We start from the raw sequence: 14,225 nt of genomic DNA on the forward strand, positions 1-14,225 counted from the left end.
GAAGCGATGGAGTGGGGGAAGTGAAAATCCAACAGGGTAAAAGCAGGAAGTTGTGCAGCCATTACCACTTTAATTGGGCCTCGAACACTGCCCTCTTTTGAAAGAGGTAATAAATGCAAAAGGGGAACTTCTGTCTGATTGAGCCAAAAAAGGCCCGCTCTAACTTTATTAAGCAGCATATTTCTAATTACAGCATGGTGCTTATGATCTTTGAGTCGTGCTTGCAAACGCAAGCATTGTGCTTCATATTTCATTTATACATGATTTTTTTTTTTTGAAGGATTAAATCTGCGGCGCAGCCATGGTGGAGGAGAGTGTCGCTCAACGCCTGATAAAGTAAATGTCAACATGGAGCACCGGCGGATGGTTGCGAAGAGAGGGGTTATTTTTGGACGTGAACTTGAATCAGCGCCTTTTGGGAAATAATATTGCCCCCAAAAGGCATGTTCGTGCGTGTGTGTCTGTGGTAGAAGGGTGAAAAGGTCAGCGTCAAGGGGCCCGTCAGGACCACCGTGCAGCGGCTTCCTGGAGCAGCGGGAGTCCATCATCAGGAGAGGAAGCAGACGGTGAAAAGTAAGCAACACAGCTTTGATTTCTTCTTTGTTTTTTCCTGTCTGCATACATTTACAGCACATTGTGTTCTGTGTTTGATGGCATGACGATTATGACATCTCATCACCGTAAAAGCACCGCAACGCACTCGATTAGAACGACCGAATAAGCGCACCAGCCGTCGTTGAGCTGTGTTGTCCAGGGGAAGCTGAAGAGAGCTCCACTTTCTCTGTGGCGTTGCCCCGAGAGGCATTATTTGTGAGCCACCGTCTACGCGCACACGACGGGAGCACACAATGCATTCCTCTGCCTCGGCGTTCCACTGGCAACGCAACACAGCCGAGTCTCCTGCTGGTCCGAGGGAGTGTTTACACAAGAGCTGCGTGACTGAGCTCATAGGGTGAAGGCCCACCCAGAAATATACAACAGTGTGGGGACACTTGGGTTGTGTGTTGTGTTGTGTCACACTAGTTGGGAGTGTGTTACGTCACCACCCGAAGGCCCGCTAATCTGAGCTGGACAGCTGGCGGTCCGAGCCGAGCAGTGTCCCAACACAGATTTACAAGTGTGCAGCAGTTGCTGTGCACACATCCAGCATGCTCCTGTCATCTTTTTTTTTCTTTCTACTTTGCTGCTAACACACGCACTGTTCAGAGATCCCAACATACTTTTTACTTTTAGACTGGTTGGAAGCTGATCCTGGTGCAGTATGCAGCAGCGTAAACACTGTGTGCAAGCCTGGAGCACACATTTTATTGATGGTGAAGCAACAATTTGTTTCTTGTTACAAAGCATATTCCATAGTTTTACAAATGTGGAATTAGTTTGAAAGAACACAGTCTTTGGGCACCACACGATTCGATTCTTGGGGGTAACGATCCGATTCAGAATCGATTCTTGATTCAAAACGAGTCTCAATACTTTTTCATAACATTGGGTGCCACTTATATGATTAACTAAATTGCTCCATAAAATACACAAACAGCTCTTAAATATTTTCTTATTAATTAAAAGAAAACTTGTTTAATAAAAACATTTTATAAAGTCAAATACAAATATTCATTTAAAATTTTATTTTATTGACACTGTAGTTATTTATTCATTATTTATTTGGTTTATGTATTTTAGCACAACATAATTGTAAGTACATTTAATTTTCGTCATTTACTTACAAGTCCCTTCTTATGCAGTATATTTGATTAGTACTTACTTTTCTAATAAGCCTGGCATAACCCTAAGGTGTACGTCCATTCATCCATCCATCTTCTTCTGCTTATCTGAGGTCGGGTCGCGGGGGCAGCAGCCTAAGCAGGGAAGCCCAGACTTCCCTCTCCCCAGCCACTTCGTCCAGCTCCTCCCGGGGGATCCCGAGGCTTTTCTAAGGTGTACGTGTTAAATAATACTCTTTGTGATCAACACTGTTTCATGTCATTTGACAAGTTTGTAAACTGTAAGTAGGTTAGATATCATTATTGAATACAATTAAAATCAAGAGTAAGATTACTAATTCAGTGTTAATATCAGTGTGGGCCCTGGGCCCCTCTGTAGTGGAAACACCGAGCCCCGAGGTCAAAAAGGTTGCAGCCTTGAGGAATGAGCGAAACTGAAGACATATGTGTGCCAAGCATCTGGCATCATATAATATTCAAAAAAACTTAAAGGGGAACCACACTTTTTTTTTTTTCCAATTTTGCCTACAATCTAAATTGCCTCCAAACCCCTCGAAAAAACCTGCAACAACGTTTCATATACATGGTCTAAGTATGTATCAGACACTACAGGAATTCACGATGTGGCGATACATTTCCCAATCCCTGCAAATTATGCGCGGCCTCGCTAATTGTCCAATGCTTGCAACTTCCCTGCACATTTTGGCCAAACAGCATCATTTTAGCCAGTTTAATTTGTCTCTCTGTGGGGCTTAAACGCATGCGTCAATTGACTAATCAAAACTTACGTTTGTGTCCTTCTTCCTTCCTTATTTCTTGTGTCAACGAGTAGGAACAGCAATGCATAACAAAATATCAACTCACAATTGTTGTGAGCTCTGAGTATCAGAGCCGTATGTAGAGAGCACGGACGGATAAAAACCAGGCACTATGTTGTGTACCACGTGTGCGGCTTTCCGCAGAAGAATGCAGCGTTGCAGTCTTTCTGACGTTAGTTTTCCGAAAAACTAAAAGGATAAGTCTTAATATAGTTTTAAACATACTCCAGCTCATAAACTTACAATAAAACATGTTTTTATTTCGTCAAAGTATGTTTAGTGGCTTGCGGGCTTCTAACACAATGCTGCCGGCGAAATGTACGTCACAAATTACAAAACGACAAAAAAAACGTACTACCATCATTGTGTCAAAATTAGCTTTGGACCAACAATTACAGAGAAATTATGACTTTTGTGGTGTCTGCCTCCAATGTATTTTTTTATAATAATATGTGCTTCTACCCTTGCTTATTGCGAGTCTGCATGGTTTCCCGATTTTATAATCCCCATAATAACTTGAATATTGAACTAATGCTGCTTTTTACTGCAACTTTTGTTAGTTTAGTTTGGATTATTGCGAAGTGACACATGCAGAAAAAGTGCAATTTTGAAGCAAAGTTGTATTAAGCAAAAGAGTATTACATCCCTGTTACTGAAAGTGCGATACATCACGTTTCCCATGTGTATGCATGCTTACCTCGCACAAGAAACTGTTGCTGTTGGTACTCCAGCCTTCTCGGCAAACTTTTACTTCCCATATTTAGATTTATATATATTTATGTATTTGAAGTCCATCATGTAGCACTAGTGCTGAGTGCTAAACAAGAAATAAAAACCTAACAAAACAGCCACTTTCAATGTCCGCTCTCATTGGGATGCCGACCAATGAGATATTTATATCTTTCAGCACATGACTTGTGTTCCCCGTTTAGTTGATGAATTCAGTAAATTTCCTCACTCCTGTGATAAAAACTGCTGATATAATCGGCCTGCCGATATTATCGGCCGATACATGCGTTAAAATGTAATATCGGAAATTATCGGTATCGTTTTGTTTTTGTTTTGTTTTTTATTAAATCAACATAAAAAACACAAGATACACTTACAATTAGTGCACCAACCCAAAAAACCTCCCTCCCCCATTTACACTCATTCACACAAAAGGGTTGTTTCTTTCTGTTATTAATATTCTGGTTCCTACATTATATATCAATATATATCAATACAGTCTGCAAGGGATACAGTCCGTAAGCACACATGATTGTGCGTGCTCAGGGGCGGATTAAGAAATTTTGGCCCCCTGGGCCTGACATGGTCTTGGCCCCTCAACCCCGCGCGTGCACGCGCACACACACGCACGCACTATGCAAGAAATACTGTATACTGTGAACAGACATGCACACTGTACTGTACAGAAGAGTGCACATACTGCACACACACTATTAGGTATACCACACAGACAAGCACAGGTTTCACACAGACACAGGTAGGGGGAGGGGATAAATGGCCTAAAAATAAAAATTTTGGAAAATGATTACGCCCACTTCAGTGATGGTGCATTGGGTCATTTGAGAGATATTATGTATTGGAAGTTGGTACCTATCATGAAATAAACCCCCCACCCCACCCAAAAAACTAAATTGGACATGATTTTTGCCCCCTTTTCCTCCCTTCTATCATTAAAAATAAAATAATATCTTAGGAAAACACTTTGGCATAACGGCAGCTGTGCAGCAAATTGAGGCTCAAAGTCTGTATCTATTTTGTGGGAAAGCTTGAGGAGGAGAAGGAGAAAGGTAAAATGATAACACATGCATCGGAGAGCACCACAAAGAAAGGTGTAGGCCAGTTCATGGTACAAGGGCTGCATGCAGGTCAAGATAGCCCATTTCCTCTGCCTGTCTTACCCATTCACCGAGAGACCACTGAGGACATAGAAATGCAAGTGGATATGGGGTTCGAAATACTGGCGTCGGTCAGAGGAGTCAATGTGGAGGATGTTTATAAACTTGTAGATGCACATATGACTGACAGCACAGAGCACAACAAAGGCTTTTCAAAGCTGTTGGCAGAGATGAACAACTTGGAAAAACCAGCAGGGCAGATCTTTTGTGGCACCCACACTACACTGGGCTTCAGCAGTGCCATGAATAAAGTGATGCAGTTGGCGGAGGCCGATATGAAGATGGAGCAAGTGCTACAGAGTTTCATGGTGGATCTGGATGTAGACAGCAAGAATGCTATAGTGGCTGGACAGGCACTGGACATGTCCTGAACTCAGTGTCAGACGTGGCTGCCGAATACTTGGATGAAGTGAAGCAGCTGACAGATCTCATGCTGCCCCATCTGAAGACTGTCCTGGCCAGGCAGAGGATGGACTATGGGATGGATGAGGAGACCTTCCCAATGGACCCTGTCAGTGAACAGGCTAGTAACATTGATGGCACCCCTGTGCACAACATTGGGATGGAGAGACAATGTGGCAAGGTGGACTACAGACTGAAGAAGTTGGGCACACTGAACGCAGTCAATAGGTCAATAATTTTACAGAAGAGCCAGGAGCTTCAGAGGTTTCAAGGCAGCAGCACAAGCAAAAAGAGAGGTTGAACTCAACTGGAGTAAACTCATGAAGGCAAAGTTCGAGAGTTGGGCTGACGAGAAACAAGAGATGGCTCAAAGACAGGAGAAGAAGAGACTAGACATGCTGGACACACTGAAATCTTTTGGTGGCCCCTTCACGATAGTGGGGAAGTTGAAAAGTTCCTTGTCGATGAAAGTCTGAACAAGAATGCAGAGCTGCAGAGAATGAAGCTTGAGGTTCAGTTTGCCAGAGAAAGCACCAAGCTTCTGCCTAAAGTCAATCCTATCTTCAGAATCCAGGTGACAGACAGTTCCCAGAAATGGCGAAAGTGCAATTCTCCCAGTCATAATGGATACTTAGAATTTTATGGTGGTGGTAAGTATTCATGAAAACAGGTAGCCTAACATTAGTGAATGGGTGAATTCTGGAAATAACAACCTAAAAATCTTACACAGTGCACCTTTAAGCAAGGGGTTTCTTTCGTGCTTTCAATTTCGCAAAATCATCCACCACATCATTGAAGTCCAACTCTCTTGTCAGCTCACTCTCAATTGCCATTAGAGATAACGCATTTAATCTTTTCTGAGTCATTCTTGTGCGCAGCTCATTTTTGACTCTTGACAAAAGAGAGAATGAGCGTTCTCCCTCACAGTTACTGACCGGTAGAGTGAGAAAAATCTGTAGCGCAATGTATGTATTAGGAAACGTAGGCTGTAGTCCAAAATGTATTATTGTTTTGAGCAGTCCTGAAGGGGTCCTCTCCTCATCAGTGTTGTTGAGCTGTATAAAAGATTTGAACTGTATAAGCTCCTGTCCAAGACTTTCATTGAGGTCAGATGAGTATGATTCAGTGAGAATCTTGGCCTTGTGAAGGACTGAAGCATTGGACTCTGTATCCAAAGAGAAAAGGACACTGAACAAATTGTTCAGATGTTTGTAGGCCTCCAGACGGTGATTAAGGCTTGAACTCAGTTGATCAATAGAGGCAATAAATGTCTCTATTTGAAACAGTTGCCTTCCCTCAAGCACAACATCTGGGGATGCTGATTCATCAGCAAACTTTTTACGTTTCTTCGTCCGTTCAGCCCTGAAAGATGGGGTGCCACCCAACATGTTTAAGGCTTTCTGCTCAAAATGATCAAATAGATCTCTTTGGGAGAGAACAAAGGTGCGCAGAGATTCCAGCAATCTAACTGCTGTACCAAGGTCCATGTCTGCTTTTTGAAGTTGCAGACTTGTGGCCTGAAATCTGGACAGAACAGTGTCCCAAAAGCCTGCCATGAAGGCCATCTCAAGTGAATCCAGCTTCCGCACTAGACTGTCAGCTTCAGTTTGTGTGTCTCGTTTTTCTATGTCATCAGTGGAAATACCCTGTAGTGCTGCTCTTATTTTACTGTAGTTCTGCCACAGTGCTTTGGTAGATTCTGCACGGCAACTCCAACGCGTGTTGGATAAAGCTTTAAGTGTGAGATCTATGTTGGAATTGCCAAATACCCTGTCCCATCGGTGTGTGGATGCAGTTGTGAAGTTGTAAATAGACTGAATCAAGTCAAAATACTTAGAGACTTCATTTCCACATCTGTCAATGCTGTTGACTCCCACCAAATTCAAAGAGTGAGCTGCACATGGAATATAGTGTATTAATGGGTTGCTTTTCTTTAAGTGAGCCTGCAACCCATTATACCTCCCTGACATGTTGCTGGCATTATCATAAGCCTGCCCCCTGCAATTTGACAGCTCTAACCCTAGATTTTCCAACACAGACATGACACAGCTAGCCAAACTTTCACCTGTATGGCTAGTAATGGGCTCAAAACCCACAAAGCGTTCAACAACACTGCCCTCTTTGCTAACAAAACGGAATATGAATGTCAATTGGTCCACATGAGATAAATCTGGGGTTGAATCCACAATGATAGAGTAGTATTTGCTTGCTTGCAGTTCATCTGCTATAGCCTGTTTGGTTTTTGCACCCATCAATTCAATGAATTCCTCACAAATGGTGGAGGACAGATATGAGGTATTACCTCGACCCATTTGCCCAAACTTTCTGATGTGATCCTTTAGAAAGGGATCAAATTCAGCCAGGACCTCCAGAATACCAAGGTAGTTCCCATTGAGAGGAGACCCTAACGATTCATTTTTACCCCTAAATGCAAGGCCCCTTTCTGCAAGGAATTTAATGACTGCAACAACTCTTTGTAACACCTGCCTCCAATAGCTGCTCTCTGCCTGAAACTGTTTGAACAGGTCTGCATCAACTGTGGCACCTGTGGCGCGGTTCAAGACTGCTTGCATGCAGGTTATGTGCTCAGCACTTAGCTCATGTTCACCAAATCTTTCTGAGTGTTTCCAATCACAATAGCCTGTCACAAAAGAATGCGTTTTTGGGGAAAACAGTTTGCATGCAAAGCAGTAAACATTACCAGTAGAGGGAGAGTACATCATCCACTCTCTTTGTACTCGTTGTCCATTGGGCAGGTGTGAAGTAAAATGTTCATTGTTTAGGCATCGGGTTTTGCCTCCTAGCCCACTGTTCCTCACAGAAGCTGGATAATGGCTGTGACGGTTGTGAAATGATTTTGCACCTCTTTGAATAAGAACTTCCTTCATTGACTCAGTGAGGGTATCAGCCCATTTAGCGGTATCACTAGGTAGAGTTGTCACTGTAGATGGTGTTGAAGAAAGATTCAACTCATTTTCTATGCTGTCCAGAGGTGCAGTGACCTCACATTCATCCGAGCAACTGGCTACTGCTGAGTTGGTTGAATCATTAGCATCCGAAGCATTTGGTTCAGTGCGTACACTTGTAGTGGTCTCAGGATCTTGGGAGCTACATGCTAGCTCAGGTGCATTGCTAACCTTAGCTGAATTTGCAGTAGCATTTATAGAATTGCTTTCAGCAGATGTCTTTGTACTGAAGAAGCTGGAGATATTTGGAACACTCTCAAGTAAAACTGATTCCTTTTTTTTCTTTTCTTGCTGAATTTTTTTTCTAGCTCCTCCACTTAGACGTTTATGATCCATATTTCCCTTCTTTCTGTGCACATTGGCTCTTTGCCTATCACAACAGCTTAACCAACTATGTGTGTGTGTGTGTGTGTGTGTGTGTGTGTGTGTGTGTGTGTGTGTGTGTGTGTGTGTGTGTGTGTGTGTGTGTGTGAGTGATGCAATTTTCAAAACTAGCAATCTAGCATTAACAGTCAAAAGCAGAAATCAGCTGATTTCTATAAGAACTGATAACAGATTTCCAATCAATGCTAAACTCAGACAGCGAAAGTCACTAGATGACGTTTTGAGTCGCCAGTCATGTATGGCCAAAAGTCTCTAAATCGAATGCCAACGTTGCTTAATCGCCAACACACTGGGACTCACTGAAGGACTGACAGTGAATAAAAAAAGATGATTAAGATAATTGTGTACTTTTCTCTTCTGATATTTTCACTAAGGACCCCAAGCTATCTGCATGCAGCAACAATGTCTGACAGACAGGAGAGCGGAGTGGTCAGTGATGAATGGCAAGGGAACAGACTGATTTGTATTGAGGAGAAAGAGAGAGCCAATTACAGTGAAATAAATTCCAAAAGAGCCAAGTGACTAGCTGAAGGCAGGGACAAATGCCTTGGAGTGACCAACAAGAGTGCAAAGTACCAAATGGCAAAATGTGGCAAGACCAACAGGCAGATCTGCTTTTACCACTTATCTTCACAACCAAAAAGTCGCTAAATGATGTTTTCAGTCGCTAGCCAGGTATGGCCAAAAGACGCGAAATCTAGCGGTAAAGTCGCTCAATCACACTGACAGTGAAACAAATAATTTTTAAAAAGATAGTAATTGTACAATGTCTTGTACTTTTGTCTTCTTTCTTAATATTTCTCAAAGGACACCAAAATGTCGCTATCTGCAGGCAGCTTGCTAGCTATGATGGCAGCAACAATGTACCTTAGAGTGACTGACCAACAAGAGCTCAAAGTACCTAATGGCAAAATGTGGAGAGACAGACACAATAAATTGCATTAAGATGAAGAGAACTGTTGCTATTATTAATTTTAACAACAACCAGAAAGTCGCTAAATGTCACCAGCCAGGTATGGCCAAAAGTCGCTTAATTGGCCACACACAGTAACAGAGAAACAAACAAACAAAAAAAGATCATAAAGATAATAGTTGTACAACTTTGTGTACTTTTGTCTACTTTCTAAATATTTTCACAAAGGACACCAAAATGTTGCTATCTGCAGGCAGCTTGCTGGCTATGATGGCAGCAACGATCTCTGCCAGACAGGAGAGAGTGGTCAGTGACGATCGAATCGAGAAAATGACAAAATGGGTCAAAGACCAAAACGTTATTAACTGACAGCAGTGACAAATGTCAGACTGTAAACTTTTTTGAAAGAAAAGGACAAAATGGGAAGATGCTGATAATAACAGCAAAATTGAAAATATAAGAATTTCCAAGTAATGCTCAACTCAAGTGTGTGTGTGTCGTGTGTGTGTGTCGTGTGTGTGTGCGCGTTAAACTTCTTGTGGAATGATTTCAAATTATCTCTGAGTCTGAACTGAGGGAAAGGAAACCAAATTTTGAGCAGTCACTCACGAGTTCAAAGTACCAAATGAGGAGATTCTAAAAGAACAGACCGGTTTATGAAAGACTCGATGGGGGAGGGGCACAGCTAAGAATACTTGAGTGAGATTCTGTGATCCAAATTCGAGATAGAGCTTTTTGATAATGATAATTTGTCAGAGTAAGGTTGTGTAATCAAAATTTGAGAATGAGCTTTGCCAATCAATCAAGAATATTTGCATTAAGTTCTGTGATCAAAATTCAGAAACAACCTTTAATAATTGATAAAGAATATGTGAGTGAGGTTGTGTGATCCAATTTGAGAATTAGCTTTGATAATAATGATTGAGAGCCTCTGGCCCTCTGTGGATCGTGGCCGCGGGGCCAAGTTGGCCTGGCCCCTTGGGGCCTCTGACCCTCTATGGATCGGGGCCAAGTTGGCATGACCCCTCGGGGCCTCTGGCCCTCTATGGATCGTGGCCGCGGGGCCAAGTTGGCCTGACCCCTTGGGGCCTCAGGCCCTCTGTGGGTCGTGGCCGCGGGGCCAAGTTGACCTGGCCCGTTGGGGCCTCTTACCCTCTATGGATCGTGGCTGCGGGGCCAAGTTGACCTGGCCCCTTGGGGCCTCTGGCCTTCTGTGGGTCGCAGCCGCGGGGCCAAGTTGGCCTGGCCCTTTGGGGCCTATGACCCTCTGTGGGTCGTGGCCGCGGGGCCAAGTTGACCTGGCCCCTTGGGGCCTCTGACCGTCTATGGATCATGGCCGCGGGGCCATGTTGGCCTGGCCCCTTGGGGCCTCTGGCCCTCTGTGGGTCGCGGCCGCGGGGCCAAGTTGACCTGGCCCCTTGGGGCCTCTGACCCTCTATGGATCATGGCCGCGGGGCCAAGTTGGCCTGTCCCCTTGGGGCCTAAGATTATTATTTTTGCAAAAGTAGTTTTGCATGCGTCGCGGCCGCGGGGCCAAGTTGGCCTAGCCCCTTGGGGCCTCTGGCCCCCTGGGCCTGGGCCCGGTACGCCCGTTCATTAATCCACCTATGTGCGTGCTGCTGGTCCACATACAGTGGTTCTCAACCTTTTTTCAGTGATGTACCCCCTGTGAACATGTTTTTAATTCAAGTACCCCCTAATCAGAGCAAAGCATTTTTGGTTGAAAAAAAGAGATACAGGAGTAAAATACAGCACTATGTCATCAGTTTCTGATTTATTAAATTGTATAATAGTGCAAAATATTGCTCATTTGTAGTGGTCTTTCTTGAACTATTTGGAAAAAAGATATAAAGATAACTAAAAACGTGTTGAAAAATAAACAAGTGATTTAATTATAAATAAAGATTTCTACACATAGAAGTAATCATCAACTTAAAGTGCCCTCTTTAGGGATTGTAATAGAGATCCATCTGGATTCATGAACTTAATTCTAAACATTTCTTTACAAAAAAATAAATCTTTAACATCAATATTTATGGAACATGTCCACGAAAAATCTAGCTGTCAACACTGAATATTGCATTGTTGCATTTCTTTTCGCAGTTCTTTTTGACAGACATTTTAGTGAGGGTCAAACCATCATGGATGGCATGGGGGAAACTCTGAGTTTATGGTAACGAATGGAATAGCCTACTTGATTTGATGTTCAGTTTATGAACTTACATTCATATTTTGTTGAAGTATTATTCAATAAATATATTTATAAAGGATTTTTGAATTGTTGCTATTTTTAGAATATTTAAAAAAAATCTCACGTACCCCTTGGCATACCTTCAAGTACCCCCAGGGGTACGCGTACCCCCATTTGAGAACCACTGCACTAATAGTACTAACCCTTAACAGTTAATTTTACTCATTTTCATTAATTACTAGTTTCTATGTAACTGTTTTTATATTGTTTTACTTTCTTTTTTATTCAAGAAAATGTTTTTAATTTATTTATCTTATTTTATTATTATTTATTTTTTTAAAGCACCTTATCTTCACCATACCTGGTTGTCCAAATTAGGCATAATAATGACTGTATATATCGGTTGATATCGGTATCGGTTGATATCGGTAATTGGTAATTAAAGAGTTGGACAATATCGGAATATCGGCAAAAAGCCATTATCGGACATCCCTAATCATCATAATACAGTCATCACACAAGATAATCATCAGGGTATATACATTGAATTATTTCCATTATTTACATGCCGGGGTGTGTGTGTGTGTGTGTGTGTGTGGGGGGGGGGGGGGGGGGGGGGGGGGGTAGGTTTGGTTGTTATCATCAGTCATCAACAATTGAGAACAGAGAAATGGATATTGAAACAGTGTAGGTCTGACTTGGTAGGATATGTACAGCAAGTACCAAATATGTGGAGATTCCGGTGCGCATGTTACCTGCTTATGGGAAGGGGGTGGGATGGATCGTGCACATGCGCATGCAGACCAACAGTGAATATAAGCAAGGCTGGAATGTACCACTGTGAAGCTGCAAAGGGGGGTACGGAGAGTCCTCGAAGTGAAGCTCTAAAAAACGGGCACGCGGTCCCCGGCTCGCTTGCGCGCGTTTTTTTTTTTTTTTTTTGTACACGCGCGTGCACGCCGCTGAGTTTGCTCGCCTCACGCACGCGCTCTGATCGGTGAAAATAAAAAAGCTCCCCTGGTTCATGTGAGGAGAAGGAACTTGTCAACACCCCCCTCCCCTCCTTCGCCTCCCCCTCTGCAAAAGTCCAAAACATGTCCCCCCTTTGATTGACGGCTCCATTCTCGATCTCCCCCCTCCCTCCCATCCCTGTGCAGAACGAACCCCGCTCCCAGCCTGCCGGAGAAGAAACAAACACGAGCGGAGGACGACAGCGGAAGGTCGGACAAGGGACGAGGTGGAAGCGGCCAGCAGTGTGACCCGTGGACATCCTTGTGAGGACATCTTCTAACCCGCGTGCTGCAAGCAAGAGGTGAGAGGACCCGGATGTGCGTGATAGAATTCATATAGGAGTAGTCTTCTTAAGGCTATAACACAGCGGAGAAGATGCTGCATGTGGCGCAACATGACCCCTCCCCCTCTTTTTGTGTAAATAATATATGCTACAGTGACCTCCCCACGCCCCCCCCCCCCCCGGTCCCCCTTTGTCCAGCTAGCAAAAACAAGTGTGCAAAGTGTCAGTCACGATAAATCACTGCGCGTGTATTGATGTGCGCATCTTTTTGCACCCCCACCTGTCAACAGAAATTTAGGCCACTATTGATATTCTCCTCTTGCATGAATTTGAACCAATGAAGAGCCCCCTACCCACTGCGCATGCGCTATAATTTAGCATATTTTGTGCTATTTAATTGAGTTCATTGCATTTTTTTCAAATATACCAAACACATTGATATAATTTTTTTTTTTGTGTTTTGTGGAGGTGAGAGGAGGGTGGTGTTTTGGAGACTATAGGGAGTTGGAGTGGGTGGGGGGTAGGGGGGGCATTTCACAATGTTCCTCAATGTCAAATGGGGGTGTGTCTTGGTGCTTTCGGGGTTACAGTTCGAGGCAAAAGAAATTTGAAGGATCACGTGCACGCTCACACGCACGCACACACAAAGAAACCGCTTTGACATGCATTTTATGAGTCACACAGCATTTGGAGGCATGCACACACACGCACGCACACACAAACACCCACACACCCACACGCACGTGTGCACAGTCCAACCATGTATACACACCGTCAGGTGGTGAAAGGGTTAACTGTCGTGTAGCGGTTTCCCGCCTAACGTGCTAATGCGCTAGCAAGGCAACACCACCACGTAAAAAATGACCTGGCCTACTTTTGCACGCCATATTTGACCTTCGGCTGACCTCCGCTGTCTGGGAACATGCAGAGTGGACTCAAGCGAAGGCGGGTGGGCATTGTTGTTGTTTTTGTTTACATCCATACTGTGGAGTAGGGGTGTGGGAAAAAATCGATTCGAATTCGAATCGCGATTCTCACGTTGTGCGATTCAGAATCGATTCTCATTTTTAAAAAATCGATTTTAAATTTTTTTATTAAAATTTTTATTTTTTAAATTTTTTTATTAATCAATCCAACAAAACAATACACAGCAATACCATAACAATGCAATCCAATTCCAAAACCAAACTCGATCCAGCAACACTCAGAACTGCAATAAACAGAGCAATTGAGAGGAGACACAAACACGACACAGAACAAACCAAAAGTAGTGAAACAAAAATGAATATTATCAACAACAGTATCAATATTAGTTACAATTTCAACATAGCAGTGATTAAAAATCCCTCATTGACATTATACACTTGCATTGCATCTCATAAGCTTGACAACACACTGTGTCCAATATTTTCACAAAGATAAAATAAGTCATATTTTTGCTTCATTTAATAGTTAAAACAAATTTACATTATTGCAATTAGTTGATAAAATATTGTCCTTTACAATTAGAAAAGCTTTTATACAAAAGTCTACTACTCTGCTTGCATGTCAGCAGACTGGGGTAGATCCTGCTGAAATCCTATGTATTGAATGAATAGAGAATCGTTTTGAATCGGGAAAAAAATCATTTTT

General features: G+C 42.9%; 1 protein-coding gene across 3 annotated transcripts in view; it reads left to right on the top strand.

Moving 5' to 3' along the window:
• Positions 1-340: 340 nt before the first annotated feature.
• Positions 341-14,225, top strand: part of ndrg2 (NDRG family member 2) — a 39,698-nt gene continuing 25,813 nt past the window's right edge. The window contains exons 1-2 of one of the 3 annotated variants that reach the window (XM_061960836.1): positions 341-573; positions 12,457-12,611. The gene's annotated coding sequence lies outside the window, so the exon portion shown is untranslated. Of the gene's footprint in view, positions 574-12,350; positions 12,612-14,225 lie in introns of those variants that run through there. The other 2 variants (XM_061960837.1, XM_061960835.1) reach the window with 2 other exon arrangements.

The sequence above is a fragment of the Nerophis lumbriciformis genome, linkage group LG05 (genome assembly GCF_033978685.3).
Source record: "Nerophis lumbriciformis linkage group LG05, RoL_Nlum_v2.1, whole genome shotgun sequence".
Lineage (NCBI taxonomy): Eukaryota > Metazoa > Chordata > Actinopteri > Syngnathiformes > Syngnathidae > Nerophis > Nerophis lumbriciformis.